Source organism: Vicugna pacos, chromosome 15 (assembly GCF_048564905.1).
Source record: "Vicugna pacos chromosome 15, VicPac4, whole genome shotgun sequence".
Taxonomy (NCBI): Eukaryota; Metazoa; Chordata; class Mammalia; order Artiodactyla; family Camelidae; genus Vicugna; species Vicugna pacos.
In genome coordinates this window covers 12,195,103-12,218,315 of record NC_133001.1, presented here as the reverse complement: position 1 = coordinate 12,218,315, position 23,213 = coordinate 12,195,103, and the positions used below count along the sequence as shown (strand labels likewise).

The following is a 23,213-nucleotide window of genomic DNA, read 5'->3' as shown; positions in this document are numbered from 1 at the left end:
CAGGAAAGCAGGGTGGAGGTTGGTTGTGGGGCAAGCTAATCAAAGCCAGGAAGGAGAGTAAATCTGTAGGCATGAGGGATGGGAAGCACGGTATGGGAGGAATGGAGGGCTGGAGGCTGGGGGAGCACGGTGACTTAAGATAAAAGAGCATTCCAGGGCCCCTTGTGCATTCAGGCCATCAGTCATCTCTGCTTTTCTGGGACAGCCTTTCTGCTGACCTCCAGGCCCTGGCAGGCAGCATCCTCACAGCTGCCCCAGGGAAGCTGATCCCCTCTCTCATAACCCGCCATTGTGTGCATGCTTAGAGCCAAGCCTGCAAGAAAATGAACCTAGAAGGTCTTCTATGGATTGTAACGAAATGGTTTCCTTGTGTCAAGGCTCTTTGTAAGTGGACTGGGAGGTGGGGAAGATGGCAGAGTTTCCGCCGAGGGTAAGAAAAAAGAAGAAAACCAAGTTGCTCTCAAGGAAGAGTTCCCTTCTCTACATCTTTGTTCCTCTTGCTTGAAAGTCTTCAAATCCATTCCAGAAAAGTAAAATTACAAATGCATAGTAATGAAAGCATTTGGACTTCAGAGCAGAGGGTTGAAGTCCAAATTCCAGATCAACCATTTACTGGTGTGCAAGGTTCTGAGTCTTTCTTTGTTTCTCTTTCCTCGGGGGTAATTAGAAGTACTTCACACGGTCATTTGAGGTTCAGTGAGGGGATGTGTGTTACATGTTCGGTGCCGTGGTGCCGTACAGACAGTAAATGACCTACACAGATGTTGCTTCACACCCTGACCTCAAGACTTCGGAGGGAGACTGGCTGTTTTCAGAAGATAAACGGAAACCATGAATCTCAAGGCTGTCAGGCATCCAGTTATAACTGTGCCATGAAAATCACTGCCTGATGCGTCCACTTTTCAGTGTCTAACTGAGATCCTTTCTCTGAGTAACTAGGGGTTGGTAGGATGCCCCAGCTTAAATTGCATAGACTTTTTCTATAGCTCTCTCATTGATTCGCATCCGTAGCCACAGGCTTCCCAATAGATCTGAACTTTTGAGGATCAAGTTCCATGACTGCCCTGATTCTTTGACTCCTTCTCTGAGATTGAATGTGAAGTAGGCATCGATGATATTCCCTTTGACCAAAAGATCCGGCTCACAGTCCCCCTAAGTCTCCTCGTGTGTGATGGGCTTGAAATGTACTCGGTGCTTGGCCATCGAGGGCCATGCCATATTTCTGCGCTCAGTGAAAGTCTGATGACTATTCGCCCATCACCACCCTGATCTAATCCGCCATTCCAAATGTTCCCGCATCGGGTTGTGTCTTCCACCTCCTCTGGAATTTGAGAACTTCTCCTTGGATATTGCAGAATACATCACATCAAAGAGAGCATGACCAAATGGGAGTGCCATCCATCACGGCTGACAAGCAGGAGTGGGGAGAGGGTGACAGGCAGAGGCCCTGAGGCACTGATGGCCCAGCTTCTGTCCTCCCCAGATTTTTACTAGCAGGAGTGGAGACAAGTGCCTCCTTTTGGTGAGAAAGCCAAGTTAAAATACTGAATATGGATTTTGAAAGTGCATCTTTTTTACTGAATCATTAATTCATTTATTCACTTTTCTGCCAAACACTTATGGCATGCCTATTTGAGTCACACATGGTTCTGTTTAATTTTTAAGTGGTTGATGCCTTCCAGGAAAATAAATACACATACACATACATATATATACATATATATAGTTATACTTCACAGCCTTTGAGTTGGTTCAGTGAATACAAATAAATAAACATGCAAATAAATAAATAAAACGAAGCTATCTCCGTTGGGTAGCCATGCTCAGTTCCCAAGTTCCAAATTTTGTGAGTAATACAAAGCCGAAAGTGACAGGCGAGCCTGCTCTGAAATAGAAGTGCTAACAGCTACTTTGCCTGCTTCCTCACTGTTTAGAGAAGTCTTCCCTTCTCTTCACAAAGAATACAAAGCGAATCTGACATTACTCAGAAAGAGAATAAACAACATTTGTCATGAAGACTGCAGGGGTGAATAACACAAATCAGCCATTTCTTTGAAAGTCAGGAAGTATCTAGTTTATACCATCAGCTGAGGCAAAAATAAAAGACAATTGGTGACAAAATTTACACCGAGGAAAATCCCCATGTTTCAGGCTTCAAAGTTATTTTCAAAGCAGTCCTTGATCCATAAATGTGATTTTGAAGTGACCTTATATACCTATCAGCAAAGACTACTGAAGCATGAATTCAGAGAGATTTTCACTCTAGAAATGTATGTGTAATTTTGTATGTGTACAAACATACATGTATATATGTGCGATCATATGTACATACATGAGATACATACATAAATGCTACAGCTAATGATGTACAGTGTTGAAATACTGTGGTACATTATTGCTTCCATGGCCTTCATTTATAATTTTTAAACCTTTCTGATTTCAAACTCAGAGTGTAAGCTACAATTACAATAAAGGATAAATTTTACATCTGATTATGATTTTTGGATGCAATTTATTAATTGAAGTAGTCAGTTACAATGTGTCAATTTCTGGTGCATAGCATGATGTTTCAGTCACATATACATACATATATTCATTTTCATTATAGGTTATTACAACATATTGAATATTTATATCTATTACCGTTTTTGAATTGTACTCACATTTTTTTTTTAATGGAGGTACTGGGGATTGAACCCAGGACCTTGTGCATGCTGAGCACACACTCTGCCAGTGAGCTATACCCACCCCCTAATAAAGGATAAATTTTAAACCAGCATTAAAAAACTATAATTTAAGGTATGTCTTTGTGGGCAAAACTGGAAGAGCTGTTGGTTACTCCTTAATCCTTTCTTGAGAATAGACACATTGCAGTTCTCATGAGTTAGACTGATTTCAAACAAAAACTTGTTAGAAGACATAATGAAAGAAAATATCCTATGTATAAGAGTAATGAATAACATTAAAATATCAAGGAATAAACATAACAATAAATGAGAGGGGTCTATGTGAAGACACAACTCAAGTATGACTAACAGCCTCAGTAGAAGCCTTGGACAAAAAAAAAAAAAAGCCATAGCAACGTCATAAAGATGTAAATCTTCTCTAAGTTAATCTCCAAATTTAATGTGATCTCAGTGAAAATGAAAGAAAGTTTTCTTTTAACCTACTAAACTATCTCTAAAGTTAGTGTGAAAAAAAGAACAAGCAAGAGTAACAACGAAAACTGTGAGAAAGAAGCTCCATGACGGCAGACTAGCCCTGTACAGATATTAAAACAGGGAAATGCAGATCAAAACCACAAAGAGATACCACTCCACATCCACTAGGACGATTATGTAAATAAAAACCATACAAAACCCACACAAACAAACAAAGGAAATAGCAGCAGTGGTGAGGGTATGGAGAGACTGAAATCCTCATGTATTGTTGACAGGAATATAAAGTGGTGTCGCTTGGCAGTTCCTCAAAAATTTAAACATATAATTACCATATGATTCAACCCAGATTCTCACCAATGAATGTTGGATAACAAAATATGGCTTGCTTAGCCATAAAATCACATTTTGCGTGATTCCATTTGTGTGAAATAGCCAGAATCGGTAAATCCATCAAGACAGAAAGCAGGTTGGCGATCACCAGAAGCTGCAAAGATGGGGAAACAGGGAATGACCACATGATGAGTATGAGGTTTTGGGGGGTGGCTGATAAAAATGTAATGGAACTTAAAAGGTGGTAGTTGCACAACACTGTGAATTTAATAAACGATACTAAATTTTACACTTTCAAATGGTTAAATTGTATGGTCACATGAATTTCACCTCAACAAAGAAACAAAGAAACAAAGAAAATTGGCATAAATTATGGACTTGAGTTAGCAATAATGTATCAATATCAGCCTATTAATTGTGACAAATGTGGCTTACCAATGTAAGAAGTTAATAATAAGAGAAACTGGGTGTGAGGTATGTGGGAATTCATCATCTTTGCAATTTTTCTATAAATCTGAATCTATTTTAAAGAGTTAATATTAAAAAAAAAAAGAAAAAGGAAAACAAAGTTAAAAGACAAACTCAGAAGAGAGATGTGCAACCCATTTGATCAACAAAGCGTTAATTTTTCTCATTTTTCAGAGCTCCTAACAAATTAACAGAATGCTCACATATCCACATGGAAGAAGGGAAAGGGAACGTTGATCAAAAGTTAAACACAAATGTCTCTTAAACATATGAATGGAGGTTAAAAAAGAGAGATGCACAGTCAGAACTACCCTGTTGTAACATTTTTACTCACCAGAATGACAAAAATCTCAAGGTCTGATGATGTACTCTCTGGTACAGCTGTGTGGAAAGAGGCACGTGGGATGATATGTGAGTGAACTGGTATACCTCTAGGGAAGCTAACTTATCAATACTCAACAAAATTACAAATAAATATCCCCACTGACCCAGAAATTTCACTGTGGTAATCTGTGTTACAAATAGACTTCTATATGTAAGAAATGATATATGCACACGTTTATCCATTTCAGTGGTGAAATCCATTTTAATAGCAAAAGATTTAAAAAAAATAGGTGTTGAGCAAATATTATTCATCATGCATCCATAGAATGACATACTATGCCACTTTAAGAAAGAATGAAGCAATTCTCTGTGTGCTGACACAAGAAGATTCCTAGAATTATTAAGTGAAAACAGTAGAACAGTGTGTATCAACTCTAATTTTTCTTTTAAAAAAAGGAGGGAGGCAGAAAAACTACAAACATATGAGTATCTATTTGTATAGGCAACAGACAACTCTAGAAGATACACAGTAACAGTGGTTGTACCACAGAAGAGGGGCAGGTATACTTGTACTTGGAAAGGATGGAGGGCAATGAGCTGACTGGGTGGAAGGAAATTAATTAAACACGTTCATACACACATGCTCGCATGCACACACACTTATACAAACACAGGAAAGTATTACCTATTTAAAGTTAAAAGCATGTAAGAGAGTAAACAATAAAAAGATTTATAATGTGCATATTGATGTAGGCGTTCTCAGATAAAGGAAGACATGCAACAAAGCCATTTCATTGAAGACCTTGAGTTTGACAAAAGTGCCCCCAGAATTGGTGTCTTTGATCTTGGAAACCAAGACCATGGTTTCTTCAAGGACTGTCGTTGGGCTCGCCATGTCGTTCAGATGTTTTGCCCCCCTTCAGGCTCTGCCCTCTCTACTCCGTTCCTTGCTCCATCTCCAATGCCCAGAGCTCAGCCTGACACCAACTAAATGCTAATATGCATTTATTGAATAATCGAAGTCAGGAAACTTCTGCATTGTGCATGTGATTTTAGTAGCAAATATTGAGTCAAGGAAGAATGAGAAAGTTTTTTTTAAAAAAAAGCAAAGTGCTCACTTTAACTCGACAGCACTTTTCAACCTAGAAACAGACAGAAAATCTTTTTCATCCACCTAGAATTCAAATGTCACTCCCTGGCTCAGTTGTAGAAAATACTGTCTGACTATCCTGGACCCTCCAAAGCTCCAAAGTCTGATTTCTACTAGCAGGACAGAAAGAACTACTTGCATGTTTTTTTCCTGGAGTCCTTCAAATGTGCCTTGTATCAGGGGCAGGAAAAGGCTAAGACTGGAGGAAGATACTGTCTGTATTCTTGGGGGAGAAGCAAATGAAGAAGGATTGATTCCACTGAGTGACTTTTTTTTCCTGCATGGAGATATTTTTGCTTTTTTTTAAAAAAAAATTAATATTTGAACAATTTTGCATGTATCCTTCAAGCCCTTGGGAATTTGATCTGAGCACATCATAATATGAAATTAGAACTAAAACAGAAGCAAAACAGCCTTAGGACTTCCAACATGAGAATGAAAAATAGAAGGAAGAGAAATATATCTGGATTTGGTCTACAATTCCAATTCTAATAAAAGCCTGTGACTATAACTCATAAATCTCTCTCACTGTCAAATGCCAAGAAAGTACCTCTGGATTTGACTTTTAAGCTCAGTCTTATGATTCACCACGGGGCCAAGAGATGACCATAAACAATTTTTAAAAGAACTGGCTTGTATCAATTGTTTTCTCTAATTTTGGGGTGTTTTGTGGCTGAAGGGTTTTACAAAAATATTCCACTTTGGGATGGAGCGATATCTTGGGCAGCACAGTTACCAGTGTGAACAGCCTTCTCTTCCCCTCATGATAGATTTCCTGAGATGATGGAGGAGCTTGAGTTGGGGGATCTGCGTAGTCAGGTATCCCCCATATCTGTGAGGCAAAGATGTAATGACGTTAACTCTCTAGGGAAATCCAGCTCATTTCATGAGCACTGAACTCATTTGGGGAGTGGGGGCAGGGCGAAATGACTATCAAATGTCTCTATCCGTGGTATCCAGTTGCGTAGAAAAGTGTGTCAGTGAAAATGTGTTAAACCAGTTTTTCAGGTAATGTTAAAAAAAAAAAGAAGAAGAAACAGCAACATTGACAAGTAGATAGAAATCACTCATCTTGACAAGTGATTATGTAGATTAGGAAAGATGCAGGGAGTGTTCTGTGCCGCTGAGGAATGGCGACTGGGAATAAATCCACTCCTGATGTCATGAGTAACATGACAGGTGTGTTCTGTTCTAGGTTAACTCTCTCAGAACTGGAGTTTAGGCCACCACCACCCCCAGTCATATGCAAAGATGTGGGGGAAAGGTCATGAGAAATGCTTTGAGATGGCAGGTCGTCGGATCCACAGAGAAATTCCCAAATATACCAGATGTTCAGGCTTTTTGAAACCGGTATGATACACTCTTGTGCTTTCAGGCTTTTGTAACTAAGATCTCAGTAGGACCTTTATAATAATTTAATTCTTGCCCATATACACCCTCTTATGCCTACAATGAAACAATGTTGAAGAATATTAAGTATTTCTTTGCCACCTTGACATTGAAGTTGACCGCTACTCCCCCCTTCAACATGCCTTTTCTCTGGATTCAGCGACATTTTTGATTGCACACTTTAATACTACCATGTGGTATTTGCTGAGCATTGTCATTGCTTCTTCGATGAGACTGTAAGCTTTTCAAGGGTGTTGCCTCTGCCTGGGACTTCTAGGTTCCACTCCAGCTCTGACGCAGGAGTGTGCAGACCGTGAGCACTCCAGTTGGCCCTTTATTCTGGATGATGGTTCCCCACTTGTGACATCTTACTGGTGCCTGCATTTAGGAGGGTGTGATGAACAAGGTTTCCCAAATTGGGCCAAATAGCTCCTGTGAACCAGAAACCTCACGTCTCACACTTGTCTTTTTAATGGGCTGCCCATTTGTGTTTAGAAATATATGCTGTCTGTTGTCTCCTATCAAAGGGACAGATTTTGTGCAATTTCTTATGCTGAACAATTTAAAAATGAAACTGCAGCAAAATGAACTATGGGTGAAATCATGATTTAATTTTCCATGTACTTTTATAAGCAGTGGAACTACTAGGGAACTAGGAAATCCATTCACTCTCACTTCCTTTGGGAATGTGCCCAATCCCAGGCCCCTGGTGGCCAATAATGCAGCTCATTAAATGCTGCTCTTCCGGAGTTATTGTTCTTACCTTGAGCTCCATGAATGGGTTTCGCGGGGGGTGGGGGGGGGCCGTCCTTGGACATCCTGCAAATGTTTGCAAAACCTTGTGTTTACACACTTTCCTGAGGAAGGGCAGGCACTTTTATATCATATACTCAGTGAGGTCAATGACCCCAAAATATTAAGAGCATCAATTTAGAATCTCACCATCTACTTGTGAATCTCATCTAATTTTAGAAGGAGCAAACAAACATTACAAGTTATTGATTTATTGACTCACTCATTTAGTATATATTCATGGAGTATTTCCAGATGCCAGGTACTGTCCTAGGTGCTGGGAAGACAAAGATGGGTAAGCTCGTAGGAAGAAAACAGTGGAAGCGTTTCCTGGATAAAGAAAAATCAAACTGAATTAGAATTAGGTAGAATTAGGTCGAGGGTGACTCTCCCTTAAGTTTTCTGATGCTAATTTGACACTCTGTTCTTTTGAAGTTTGGTTATCACTGCTAGTATATACTTTTAATTGAGTTACCCTAATAACTATAAATCATTTCAATTAACATTAACTTCTATTGTGGCAGAGATAATTAAGTATACATATGTGACTGTTTCTGCCTTTTATAATGAGCTTTCATAGTAATCACTATTGGAACTACAGTATTAAGTATAATTACTAAGTATTCTCCTAGAACATAGAATTACCTTATAATTATATGATATTTTCCTAAGCATATATGATGTAGTTACTTTGGGAGTAAAGCACAAGAGTGACATTTCACAATCCATTACATAATTGATGAAATCTTGCTAATAAATGTGAATTAACATCTATAAACCCTGGGCATTTTAAATTCCAAAATAAAGCCAGTCATCAGCCTCTTTTTGAAAAGAAAAACACCTTATTTTAAAACCCGAATTTCAAGGGGGAAAATTGTCTGAACACATGAATCATCTGGTTTTGGAGTCTAGAAACAAAGCAGATGGCATTCATTGTGTCTGTTGAAAAGTGTGTGTTTAAGACATTAAAGTGGAATTTTGGAACACAGTTTTACCTTGGTCCACAGCTAACTTTTTGGCAGATAGTTCCAAAATCTTCTAATAGATGATTTGGGATGTGTTTTCTAAAAGATATTTTCAGCTATAAAAATTTATTTTCTAGCAAATGAAGAAAAGAGAGAGAGGGTGAGAAAGAAAGAAAGAAAGAAAGAAAGAAAGGAAAGAAAGAAAGAAAGAAAGAAAGAAAGAAAGAAAGAAGAAAGAAAGAAAGAAAGAAAGAAAGAAAGAAAGAAAGAAAGAAAGAAAGAAAGAAAGAAAGAAAGAAAGAAAGAAAGAAAGAAAGAAAGAAAGGAAGAAAGAAAGGAAGGAAGGAAGGAAGAAAGAAAGAAAGAAAGGAAGGAAGGAAGGAAGGAAGGAAGGAAGGAAGGAAGGAAGGAAGGAAGGAAGGAAGAGGGAGGGAGGAAGGAAAGAAAGAAAGAAAAAGAAAGAAAGAAAGAAAGAAAGAGAGAAAGGAAGAGAGAAAGAAAGAAAGAAAGAAAAAGAAAGGAAGAGAGAAAGAAAGAAAGAAAGAAAGAAAGAAAGAAAGAAAAGAAAGAAGAAAGAAAGAAAGAAAGAAAGAAAGAAAGAAAGAAAGAAAGAAGAAAGAAAGAAAGAAAAGAAAGAAAGAAAGAAAGAAAGAAAGAAAGAAAGAAAGAAAGAAAGAAAGAAGAAAGAAAGAAAGAAAAGAAAGAAAGAAAAGAAAGAAAGAAAGGGAAGGGAAGGGAAGGGAAGGGAAGAAGGAAGGAAGGAAGGAAGGAAGGAAGGAAGGAAGGAAGGAAGAAAAGAGAAAGAAAGAAAAGGAAAAAAGAAAGAAAAGGAAAGAAAGAGGAGGAAAGAATCAATCCTTGGGGGAAATAATGTTTTCTCAAGGTCTGTGACTTATTACTTAACAACTACTTTCAAAATATTATAGGAATCTTTAAAGCAGGAAAAAATAAAGCAGCAGATAGCAATGGTTCATATCCAGTGGCACAGAGAATTAGAAAACTGAAATTATATAATAAGATATATCAAATTCCTAGGGCTGCTGTAACAAATTACCACAAACTTAGTGGCTTAAAACAACATAAATTTATCTTTCACAATTCTAGAGGCCAGAATTAAAAGAATCAAGGTGTTGGCAAGGTCAGCTCCTTTTTTGGAGGCTCTGAGGAAGAGTCTGTCCCCTGCTTCTAGCTCCTGGTGGCTGTGGGCAATCCTTAATGTTTCTTGGCTTACTGACACATCCCTCCAGTCTCTGCTTCTGTCTTCACATGGCCTTCTTCCCTGGGTCTGTCTGCATCTTCTTTTCTTTCTCTTATCCAGACACCTTCACTGGATTCAGAGTCCCCTCCGATCTAGGGTGAGCTCATCTTGAGATCTTTAGTTTCACTACATCTGCAAAGACTCACTTGGAATAAGATCACATCTCCCACATGTCTTTTGGGGTACACATTTGACCCACTACATGAGATATTAATGTAAATAGAACGTTTCAAAGGAGTTAAAGAGGTGAGGTGTCAAAGTAAAGCCAGAGTCGTAGCAATGGAGATCTTAGACCTGGAAATGACCTCTGGAGATGATGCAGGAATCCTCCTGCCAATCAACTTGTAGGAGATTATCAACACGTAACAGAAAAAAACAGATGTCAGAGAAGCAAAATCACGTGACGAGTATGATCCCCTAGGAAGTAATAAAAGAGACCCAGAACGGAAGTGCTTTTTCACACCACCTCATTCAGTGAAGGAAGAGGGACTTACAGGTGGCCTTAGAGGTGGGTCAAAGAGGAAGGAGGGGCAGAAACCTGAGAATATGGTAGGAGAAGGAAAATGGGCTCTAATTGATGGCATTCCTTGCTCTGGTCACTGTAATATCTCAGTGAGGTCACAACTACGACTTTATTTTATCCCTCCAACTTCCATTTTTACCTGTACTCATCACTGTCCATTTAACCCTGAGAATAGCATTAAATAAATGTTTTTTGAGTTGTAATGAACTAAATTGATCAATAATGGGTGAGTGCCTTGGGACCCTGCTCAGGCTATGTTGATGTATGCATAATTCATCTCTCATGGGCTTTGTTTTGAAAGCATATGTCTCACTGTCAGAGTTCAGCAACACTGATTCATTAATTGAACATTTAGAAACATACTTGCACACTTTCAAAAACAGATCCAGGACACGCACATGGGACCCAATATAGTGTTTCTAACAGTCTGTTGAATTTAACCATTACCTTTGGACTGGGATGATATTGGAGACCTGTGCATCATATGATCTCTATTGCAACTACTGAACACTGCTGTTGTAATTGGAAAAGAGCCATAGACAATATGTAAACCAATAGATGGGGCTGTGTTCTAATAAAACTTTATTTACAAAAACAAGTCGTGGGCCTCATCTGGTCCATCGCTCAGTGACTCCTAAGTCAACATTTAAAGAGCTGTACTTATGCTGTGCTACCCTAAATGGTATCTTCTGGGGCAATTTTAAAATTTCAGTCAGTGGTACCTCCAGTCCCATGGTCTTTCCTTCCTTTACTGTCCATAGCTAGACAATCTTTGTCTGTGATCGAGAACATGATTCTCACTCCTCTCACTTTGGTTGGGAGAATTTCCTATTGCTAAGCTATTTCTCCAGGCTCTTACCAGGCTGTTTTGTTTTTAGTTCTTTCCTTCTTTGTTATCTCTTCCACACCATCGACGGAGTCATCCTTCTACAAGACATCTCAGAAACATTCAGTAAGTGAGGACGCTGTGGAGTCATCTGCATTAAAGCTGTGATGTACCAGAGAGCTATGAGTAGCAGGATCCAGAATAGTAGGGGAAAAAACCAGAGACTCACATTTAGACCATTTAGCCTGCTGTTCAAGACTTTCAAAAATCTGGCCACAATTGAGTCCAAGTCAGTTGTGCAAACATGCATTCGGCAGGAGAGCAAAGCATTTGAGAGGCTGTATTTTTGAAGCAGACCATGTGCTTTCAAGTCTAGGCTCCTTAAATACTAACTCTGTGTGACTTAACTTCTCCTCATCTGAAAATGGAGGCAGTAACAGTTCTTACCCCATAGGATTGCTGTGAACATTAATTTTTTTTTCAAACATGTGCTAGCACATACTAAGTGCTAATATATTTTCTTTACTATTACTATTATTACTATTACTATCAGCAGCATCATACACCAGTTAGAAGCCAGTCACATTGCTGGTGCTAAATATTTATTGAATTCCGTTTATGAACTAGGCGCTGTTCTAGGTGCTGAGGATCTAACAGTGAAAAGGGAGATTAAGCCCCTGCCATTATTATGCCCTGTTAGTCATTGGTTTATTCAACAAATATTCACTGAGCACTTTTGATGTACCAGGCACTTCCAGGCACTGTGACAGCTGTTTATAAAGACTGACAACATCTCTGCTCTCATAAACTTATATTTAGTCATTTAACTGTGGTCTCTTCATCGAAACTATGTGTCCCTTGGGGTCAGTAACTGTATCTTAATCAGCCCACATCCCAAGAGCTTACAAGGGGATTATCTCATACAGGCTTATTTCATAAGTATGAGCTTGATGAATGGATACATGAGTGAGAGAATGAAGCAAACACCTTTATTCACTTGGCACCAATAGGGTAGCACCTAATCTTGCGTGCTGTTGAAATCAACCACCCTTGTCAGAAACACATCACACCCCATTTCATGAGATTCACACTGGGGACCCTCACATCCACCCGGTTTTCAAATTTGGAGGCTCAGGCCTCAAAGGCAGCGTGTATGGCAGACAGCGGGGGAAGTCTCCCCAAGAAATATAATTCCAAAGGGATGTACTAAATAGAATATGAAGCCTGTTTAGGGAGCCAGTAGAGGTCCTGGCTAAACTACCCTGGTCAGTTTTGCTTTGTACTTTGGGTAACAATGAAACCATGAAAAGCGTAAAAGATTTGAAATTATAAACAACCTGGAGATCATATTTTTAAAAAAATCCTTTTGAAGTCTTGGGTAAATTAATTAAGTTTTTCATTGTACTTGGAGTAAGAATGACATTGAAAGAAATTAAAAAAACTGTAATTAAAAAAAGATAATATGTAAATTACGCTTGATGGTATGTAAAACAAAGAAGGACAGTCATTTCATAACAGCTTTGTATGATGAGGAATCTACAACAATGTGGGGTCACTATGTTGTCTACCTGAAACTAACATAATATTGTGAAACACCTATACTTCAGTTAAAATAGAGAAAAGAAAGAAGGACAATCAACATCTTTTGGAAGAGTTCCCATTATAACCACGTTCAAGATTAGTGTGTGCAGGCGGAAGACACTGGGGAGTATAGGAGAAAGGGGAGATGCTGGGAGTTTTTCTTGTGTGTGACTTCAGGAAAATGAGAACTTTTAGATGCTTTATTAAAGCCTGGAATGTATTGCTCAATCTGGAAGATGTTTCCTGAAACAGTTTCAGAAATCCAGTCTAACCCGTTTTCCCCAGCCATGCTTATGGGAAGCCTTATCATCAGGGAAATGGTTTTAGAGGGAAAGGATTCTGAGACCTTCTGGCTGCCCCTGTGTGCAGATCATCAGACAGTATGCAAATGGGAAACAGTAATACAGTCAGCAATTGTGGAATCTAACATTTCCATTCCTCCTCCTGAATAGAAAAGGGGGAGCTGAAAGTGTCCTGAATCCTAGAAACCTCACCAATAAAGTAAGAATTATGTAAAGTCTCTGCTGAGAATCAGGGAAGAAGTTAACCACATTAGCCTCTATAGAAATAGTGCTTGGGGTAAAATTTGCATCCTATAGTATTGGCCTAAATTTCTGGAGAGGGGAAAAAACACCTCTGATTGTTTTTTTTTCCCCAAAAAAAACACTTCTGGTTGTTTTTTTTCCTGACGTAACTGAGTTACAGTCAAGGAGGCAAGTGGAAAACAGGAAACTTTAGCAATAGCTTAATGGTTATATCTTTTGTCTGTGGTTTAAAAGATGCTTTAAGATTCAAACTTGGATTACGTGTGCTCTCGGAAATCCTTTACATGGAGTCAGGATGGAAAGGTGAGAGACATTATTCTGGTAAGGCAATATAGCTGACGCAACCTTGTGATGAGATGGCCCACAATGAGCAAAGCTGTGAGTTTACTGGGCTCCATTTGAGCCAAGGGATCATGCATGTTCTGTGCTTGCTGGTCAGAGAGAAACAGAATAAAAGAAATCTCCTAGGAAGAAATCTACCTCTTCCAGAGACAAAATTTACATGAAATATGGTTATCACAGGATTATTTACATTCTATAGTCATTAGGGATAAAGAGGATACTTGCAGATCTATCTTCCTAAACAACAAATTGAAAATCCTTTGTGATAAAATCTCTCCGCGCTGTGATTTTCAGTTCTGTCAGATAGCACAGAAAAATGGTGCCAAGTGAGCAGAGCCATCCACTCGGTGACTGACGTGCATTCTTTGGAGTTTAGATTCTGAAGCTCTCTTTCAACTCCATGTAACTGTTATATTTCCTACTCATTGTATTATGTGAAATTGTGTTTTGGAGTGATCAGAATAAAGTCCAGAAAACCAGCTTGTTTAAGGATATGGTTTTTAAATGATTTCTATGAAAATGATCTTGTTATCTTGGAATGAATTTGGGATTTGGTCCTGGTAGTTTCTCACACACACACACACGGCAGAAAAAGGGTTGGTTTGATGATCACTTTTAAAATGATCCACAGATTTAATTGACTCCCAATTGTCTTCTTTTCAAGCCACAGTGCCACTGACATTCAGATGTCAGTTATTTTCATTTTTTAAGTGCATTCTGACTCCTACAGAAAGATAAATGGAAGACTAGAAAGATGAATATAATTAAGCTGTGATGTTGTGTGTGAGGAAAACCTAATGGTCCAGCCTCCTCAGCATGAAGGGATGATGGCACCTTTCCCTTTCTTAACTCAGTAGGAAGAGAGACGCAGTGATTATTGGTAGATGCTGAATTCAAACTCTCCTTGTGAGAGAGATGCATGCCAGGTGGGAAAGAATCCGGTTGGACTCTGCTTCTCCCCAAAGAAGAAAGCTTCACACACTTGATGTGTGAAGACCGAAGTGGTTGTGTTATTGAATAATTATGAGCAAGCCAGTCAGTGACTTTGTGAGAAAGCTCAGATTTGGAAAAGGAGAGGCATCCGCAAAGGCTGACTGAACCACCACGATGTAGAACCAGGCGGGGCAGGGCCACTGCTGCTGACGGCGTAGCGGAGTTTCCTACAATGATCTTTGGACCGAGTACAATGGTCAGAAAAAGATAATAAAGAGGCTAGAACATACGCCATCTGGTCTAACAGAAGGGAAGATGGAAAACGTCAACGGGGAGTTGGAATTGTCACGGAAAGCCAGACGGTGAAGCACTGATTAAGACTGTTTTGTTGATTAGGTGATACTCTATGATTTATGCCACAGACAAGGAAAACCAAACACTTTTTTTTTTTGAGCATGTGAAACCAGAGTATGTTATAGAGCTATAACTGTATCTGACCCTGGATTCAGAAAATCTCCTAGTCAAGCAGGAGAGGCCAGATTAAGAAACAGGATTTCCCGAGAACATGAAAACTCTAGGCATTCCGCGGAAGAAGAGGCATGGGGGTCCACCTGGTTCTCAAGTGTTGGCAGAGGACAGGGTAGCAGTGGGAATGGAAGATCACAGAAAGGCTTCATTTGTTTTCCCGAAAGTCCTCAAAGTTGTTGACTTTCGTGGCACTCTGAACGTCACACAAAGGGACGTCAGGTCAATCCGGCTGTGAAGATAGAGCTGGTGGAACCCACAAGACTAGAAGCTATTTAGAGCATTGCTTACTCAGATTAGAAGTCAGCATATGAGGAGATGGATCTGAAATCTTCAAGGTTTCTTAGGACCACAGAGGCATATTTCCTAAAATTAATTTCTCATGTGTAGTCTTCTTAGTGGACTCTCTCCTTTATTCCTCTCGCTTCCAGCATGATTTTCAGTCCTTCCCAATAGAAGACTTTTCTTGCCAGTGGGTCAGGGTGGTAATGTTTACTTCAGCCCCCAGAATGAAACAGCACATCTCACTGACTGGCACTCATCACAACCTCATCCCTGTAGAATGTTTTCTTGTTTACTACTCTGTCCACACCAGAGGTAGCCTTGTTGTATGCTTACCACGTGCCAGGGATTGGGCAAACATTTTATACATATTAATATTGATTAGTTAATCTCAAAACAGCTCTGTAGGAAGGAATTATTATTTTCCCCTTTTCAAATACATTTAGGAAACCAAAGATTTCCCTAAGGCTACCAGCTAATATGAGGTAGAGTCCAAATTTGAACTCAGTCTAATTCCCAAGTCCTCACTCTTACCCACAATTTGATACTGTCTCAATGACTTGGCTCATATGTGTTATCTCCATCTTAAAGATGAAGAAATAGAAGTTCAGAGAGAGTGGTGCTTTCTGTTAAGCCATGGAATTGAACTTGATCTCAGAACTTTGGTCTCCAAATCCATTTCCCTTCCCCCGTGCCCTCCCCCTGCTATCAATTTGCCTGATAAATAATAATATCCCGTGAGAGAGGATACCATGAATGTATCGCATCTCTCCCTTCGATGTCTCATTTTTATGAGAAGCGAGTTCTGTGATCATCCAAACCTGTCACTTCTCCTTTTACAAAAGATTTGTCACAGGGAAATATTTGTGAGGTGTTAACTAATCCTTAGAAGGTACTGGAAGCATCCATTTTCCTTCTTGATGACAGCAAATGTCAACTGCTTCTGAGGCTATGTGTTACGTATTGTAAATTGGGAGCTGGAGATTGAATATGGGCAACTCTCCCGTTGATGTGATTGGACGTTCGATCTGAGCAAGAATTATAAAGGATACTCTCATCACAGGCAAGGCCACTGCTTCACCATTGAGAGGGCACATGCAGGTACATCTACTTGCTTCCCCGTTCTACCCTGAAGAGTTGCAGGAGGCCAGCATCGAGCATCCAAAGTGTTACCTTCTGCAATTTCTGAAGTTGCACTGAATAGAATTATCACCTTGAAATTACGCGGTAAAGCTCCCTATACAAAAACAGATTAAAGACAAATTAGACTGTGGGCCAGGTCACTCTGATTGTTAATTAGTGATAATGGAAATACAATTAGCATAATGAGTTCCAATTACTGTATATGGAGAAATATGAGCATACGGCTTTCATAAATCTTTGTTCCAGGAAAAATAAAATGCATCTGGTTTAACAAAGCATGCCCTTCTCTTCTGCAGAAAGCTTCCTGGTAAATATCTTTTTGTGAAGCTAAATCCTTCCTCTGATGGGTTGTGATTTGGGGGAAAAAAAAAAAGCGACAGAATGGATTTGCCCCGTCTGATAGCTGAGCAGTTTTGTATTAGCTTGGCTTCTGTTTTAAGCTTCCTAGAAAATCTAACCATCTGTTTCTCCAATCGCGGGTTAAAAACACTGGGGAGAATCATAGACCATTGCATCAAATGTTCGTATTGTCTTTGAAATGTCGGCGAGCATCCTCCCACCCTTTCTGCCTTTGATAAGCTGTGAATTGGAAAGCCAATTATAGTCACATATTTACACAAATCCGAACAGCTTTTTGAAAACTCCGTGTAAGGAGTGGGTGAGACACAACAGCTTTCACACGGAGCTAGGGTGGGATGCCTGTGGGTGTGTTAATCAAGTTATTTTTCAAGAGTTGCACGACAGGGCCCGGGTGTTGCTTTGCACCTCGGCCTTGCGCTGTCTGCACGTTCCATCGCGGGCACCGAGCGCTGCGCGCTTCCTCAGAAGGCCCGGGTGCGAGCGAGCACAGGGCGCCAGCGCCGCGGTCTCCTCTCTTCCCAGCCCTCTCGCCGCTCCTCTGGCTGTGGATGTGCAACTGTTGACGGATTACATTCCGAGGCCGGTTAAAACCTGGGCCATTTGGCCAATGAATGGTAATGAATGTGGACGGCTCAGCCCACACAGGTGACATTACACCTTGCACCGGGGAATGTGCCAACTTCCTTGTTGTACCCTGTAAATCTGACAGACGCCGTTAACCTTTTCAGCGAGTCCCCACGGATCGCCGCAATGGTGGATCTCAGCAGCAATTGCTAAGACAAAAATGCCCCAGCGTGACTCCATTCCCTGTAAGGATCTGCGAGGCAGGCAAGGTGGCTACTCAGGGGCCTTTTCCCAACCGCTCTGGTGATTCACTCTCAGCTGTCAGTCTGCACCCAGGCCGCAGGGCCTCAGAATCTTCCAGACAGGCACGAGGAGCAGGTCTTGCCAAGTACTCAGGGCAACTCAGCAACCCCCGCCTTCCACCCGCCCTCCCCTGGGCCCCGAAAGGCAGATCCAGACCAGAGGACCTACTCTGATGGCCGGGCTCCTTGAGGAGGAACCGTCTCATCCCTGATTCACAGCGCCCTTTCCATCTGGGCTTTGATTGTGGTTGTCGTATTTTTAACCGAGTCGAGTCCCCTCCGTCTGTCGGGGAGCACTTGTAAACCGGATTATTCAATAAAAGAAATGCTTGTCAGGCATCATTCTCCTTCAGCAGTTTGAAATGCTTTCTCTGAAAACGGCTTTCACGCCGGACTCGCTCTCTTGGAAGGACGCACGCGCGCACGTCCGCGCAGGCGCAAACATGCACTCCCGCTCACGCGAACGGAATCAAAACGATCATTGATGCTGTCAGCCAGCGTTTGTGATGGGAGGTAGGGTAGGGCTTAAAAAGGCAAGCTTCTCTCCCTAGTATTTTTGTCATTTAAGTATACATTAGATCTACACTTCTCTGTAGATTTACATAAGGAAAGACAATGCACTGAGAGACACATAAATGTCCTGGAAGGAAGGCTGACCTCCTGGATTCTGGAAAGTGTCTCATTGACAGGCATAACAATGTGTGCTTGATGAATGCTGATAATAATGGATACTTCATAAGTAACTCCTGGCAGGGTCTTGGGTAAATCACTGAACTGCTTTGGGTCGTGTCTTACTTATAAGATGAGGGATTTTGCCTGCTTGTTCTTGAAGATGTCTTTTAGCTCGAAAATTTATGATTCTAAAGGGTCAAACTCTTGAGGCAGGAGATATGGCATAAAGAAATGTTAAAGATTTATAAATCGACCTAAATAGACACTTGTTTTTATCCGTCTGTATCGCTTAGAATAGATTAAGCTGTACTCAACAGAAAAGCCCCACACGGAATAGAGATTCATACCTGTGTCCAGGATTGGAAGTCCTTGGAGGGCTTCCAGCCTCAAAGGACATTGTTCAAGATGGCGGTTGCTACCCCAGCCATCAAATCTGTATTCTGCACAGAAAGAGAAATGGGGGTTGGAGACAAAGAGCAAACTCCAAAGTCAGTAGTTTAAGGAATTTTCCAGGAATTCCCACACAATGAATCCTGTTTATATCTCATTGACATCAGTGGTTGTGAGAGAGACGGGGAAGCAGAATATTTTAGCCAGATGCTGGTCGAGAATAAACCCAGGTTCTATGAGTAAGAAAGAGAGGAAGAGTGGATTCTGAATAGACAACTGGCAGTATCTGCCATGGAACTGTTTAATTTTACTTAAAATATTTTGTGCCGTGCTTCTCAGTTCTAGAAAAGAGCCCCTCCAACATAGAGAAATTATTCATTTTCATTTTGTAAGCGTGGCTGTGATGACAGACGGTCGACTCCTATCCAATTTGATACCTACTAATCTACCATAATGCAGACTTGAAATTTCATTTACATTTTAAAAAATAATTCCCATTTTCAAATAATACTAAAAGGGAAAGGAAAGGCATTTTTTGCTGTTTTTCTTAATGCAAAGTTAACAAGAGAATATATTTAATTAAAAATCAGTAAGTTAAATAAGTCTCGTCATTCTTTTAAAATCATCTCTTTATGTAAAAACTGATTACAGGGATTTTTTCATAATTAATGTTATTGAATGAAAAAAACAGAGGGATCATTTTACTAGCTGCCAGTGTTCACTGGGCTAAAAAAATTTGTTAACAAGCTTTTTATTTTTTATTCCTATTGTCTATGCATGCAATAAAAAAATTAAAAGTCATCTGTGGGCTTCTATCATACAATGACAGATCTTACATTTTGTTCCCCCCAAATCTAGCCAACGTCATATTGTATCTCCTCAGAGGTACTATTGTAAAATGTGAGCAGGCCACTCAGATAACAGCTTGCCAGTCTATTGATTCCAAATGAATGTAACTCCTTGGCAGTTGACTTTTTACGAGTTCCTACTGATTTTCTTCATTCGTCATTTTTGGGTCTCGAGCACAAGGCAGAGAACAGTACATACGAATGGTCTTACCCAGTGGAATTATTTTATGGAGGCCAGACTTTTTGGGATTCAGGCTCCTAAGGGTTGTATTAATAAAGTAAGATGACATGGGAATAAATTTGAATGTGGTCTTTTTTATTGGCCTCTAGTCACCCATAAATCAGTTTCCTCCGATCTTTAGTGTGTGTAGGGGGGCACAAAAACTTTTTTGCCATGCGATGAAAAACTGTATTTAGATTCCTGAAGTGTTTTGAATGCTTCAGGACAGAACATCAGGTAGGGATTTTGACTACAAACAACAGAATCCAAACCTGGATGACATGACGAAAAGTGGGTTTACTAGAAGAATATCAGGTAGTTGATAAAGCTCAAAGCAGGAAGGGAGAACTAGCCCCCTCCCGTCCCCAACAGACAGATCTAAGGCAAGTGAAGGGATGATGTCAGCAGCGGTTCATCTGCCCCCATCAGTGAATGCATGATCTTCAGTGGTTTTTCAGTGTTTGCTTCCCCTCCCCCTGCCACCCCGTTCAAGGCCAGAGAATGTGATTGGACTCGCTGTGGAATATGCTCACTTCTCGGCCTAAGGAGGGCAAGGCTGTGCACTTGGATTAACAGCAACCTCAGGACTACACAGATGGAGGTGAGGTAATTCTCCCAATGTGCGCTGCTTTTGCCTTAAATAGGATGATTGGGTGTATGTTTTTTCCTTTTAAAAAGCAGATAACCACTGTAACAATGCTTCTTAGGCTGTAACGTGTATGTGATTCTTCGGGGCTGCACACAAGCTTGCACATTCTGGCTCTGGGCTGGGGCCAGAATCTGCACTCCTGCATCACCAGGTGATGCTGCTCCCCGGTGGACCACTCTTTGATAGTAAGTCTTCATAACAGCGACTACCAGGAAGACAATTAGCCTCAGAGATCTTAATCTACGTCTATTTTCTTTTTGTTTTAATTGAATTATAATCATGTATATTAAAAAGAGTAGAAATTAGTCTAAAGTTTAATTGGTGTATACACACTCGTGCAACTAACAGCCAACACCAAGCATCACTCTCTCCCTAGAGAGTTTCCCCATGTCTTTCTTTTGTGCCCCTCTTCTGATTTCCATTCCTATTGACTAATCTGGCTTGTTCTTGAACTTCGTGTAAATGGAATCAGATAATACACAGCATTTGGTGTCCAGCTTATTTGTGCAACATAATGTTTGCGAGATTCATCCATGTGCTTGTAAGAGCCTGTGACTCTTCCCTTTGCCTTGCTGAGTAGTGTTCCATTAGTTGAGTTTGACATAAGGTTTATTGCTTCTCCTTTTGATGGACATTAGGGTTGTTTCCAAAATCTTGCTATTATGAATAAAGCTAAGAGCATTCTTGTAAAAATGTTTTTTATGGACAAATGTTTTTAATTTCTTCAAGGCAAACACCTAAAAATGAAATAGCTGGATCATAAGGTGTGTGTGTGTGTGTGTGTGTGTGTGTGTGTGTGTGTGTGTGTGTGTGTGTGTGCATGTGTGTAACTTTGTAAGAAGCTGACAAGGAGCTCTGCACAGAGGTTGTACCACTGTTTTCTCCCCCTAGCCGTGTATGAGAGAATTCCTGCCATCCTGCATTCAGTGTCAGTCTTTTCATTGTAGCCATGCTAGTGCAGAGATGAATCGCTGTGGTTCAAAGTTGCATTTCTTGAAAGGACAATCCATGTTGAGCATCTTTGCACGAACATATTTTCTTTTATCTTTTGCTTAAACTCACGTCCACCTTTAAAATACTGTCTCCCTTTGAATCAAGGGAACATTTTGTTTACAACCTTGGCCACATGATAGAATTTCAGCCTGACTCATATTTGTTCTTTTAGATTGTGCTTACCTTTCCACAGCCATTCCTAAATGAGACTTGGTTCTGAGATGTTAGTAAGGGCTGCTGGCTATGGTAACACTATTTTCTTATTAGAAATAATGACCAGCTCTTTCTCCAATGGTATTTAAATTTGCCATCCCAGGCTCTTGTAGTCAAATATATTGATAATGTCCCATGTGTGTTCTCTGACACTTGGGTGTAATTGTGGTGAACTTTGAATTCCCATCTTAAGGTCAGTTATTAACTATTGATGGATTCTCCTTTTCTCCACTTAATGCTAAAGTATTCATACTAACCAAGACAGATGGGAGCAGCTAAGGAGTTTTTCAATGCCATTGCTGTGTAAGCTGTCTTTTGCTTCCCTCATGTGAGAAACTCAAAGCACTTTTGTAGAGAAGACCATTTATTCAAGGTAAAGGGAGAAAAAAAAAGAAAGAAAGAAAGAAAGAAAGAAAGAAAGCTCCTACCTCCTTCATTCTCTAAACCCCAGGTTTCAAAGCCCCATACACTTTTCCAGGAATGGAGTTTTTTTGGTCATTATATATGAGAAAATGGCATCTTTGACAACAACCTTGGATGACCCATCTTGGAATGAAATGGGATCTGGATGTAAGAAGGATGGCCAGGACCCCAGCATCTTGGACCAGTCACCCTGACAAACAACGGCCCTGTTTTTGGATTTCCCAGGAGGAGGAAGAGCGCCCTTTGAGATTTATAAACACATCCGTAATAAATGGGAGGCTGAAGTTTAAACTGTTATGGAGCCTTCTCTGCTGTGCTGCTGAGGTCTCATGTGATTTAGAGAGGTGACATTTACTGTGTGCAGACCTATTATTCAGAGTGACTGTTTGTGTATAGACAATATTTTAAAATGGCTCGCTGTAGATGAAAAATTCTTATTAAGTCAGAAAAACAGTTTAAGTAGGTAACACTCTCTCAGTTTAGTCTGCTATAAGTCTTACTGTCTTGCCACATGGAAAGGGCTTGGGGTGGGAGATGGTGACACCTCACAGGCACTGGCTAAAATGCTATCTTCAAAGCCAGCAGGATACTGGGCTTCAGCTGGGGCCGCAAAGCGAATTGCACATCTGAAATTGAACTAGTAGGCATTTCTGCACGTTTTATCCCTTCAATGCACAGTTTCCTTTGGTGCTGGTGCAATACTGTGGTCCAGCCAATAGAGTATGGTAGGGAGGGCCCTGGCAGTCCAGAACTTTGGGAAGGAGTTTTTTCCACTAACTGGTAGAGTCATCTCCTAAATATCCCTTAACCTCCCTGAGTCTGAGATTCCCTAATCTGCAAAAGTTAGGAATTGGATAAGGTGACTTCTAAAACTTCCATAAGACATGTCTATTTCGCGTTGCTTACCCTTAAGGAAGAGTGCCTATTAACCCCCAATGGTGTATAGCACTTTTCGGTCATGGAGAACGTGTCCATATCTCCATTTTTGTCTCATTTAAATCCTATGATAGCCCTGAGTAGGAGGCAGAGAAATTATTATTGT

General features: G+C 40.3%; 2 long non-coding RNA genes across 2 annotated transcripts in view; one reads left to right on the top strand and one right to left on the bottom strand.

Annotated features, from left to right (window-relative positions):
* LOC140685663 (uncharacterized) overlaps nt 1-23,213 on the top strand; it is a 319,416-nt gene that overhangs the window by 219,694 nt on the left and 76,509 nt on the right. The window lies entirely within an intron of this gene.
* Nucleotides 7,811-18,149, bottom strand: LOC140685664 (uncharacterized). The gene is made up of 3 exons (XR_012058928.1): nt 17,933-18,149; nt 16,568-16,631; nt 7,811-7,944 (listed from the first exon to the last, which is right to left on the bottom strand). It is a non-coding gene; the product is annotated as an uncharacterized lncRNA (long non-coding RNA).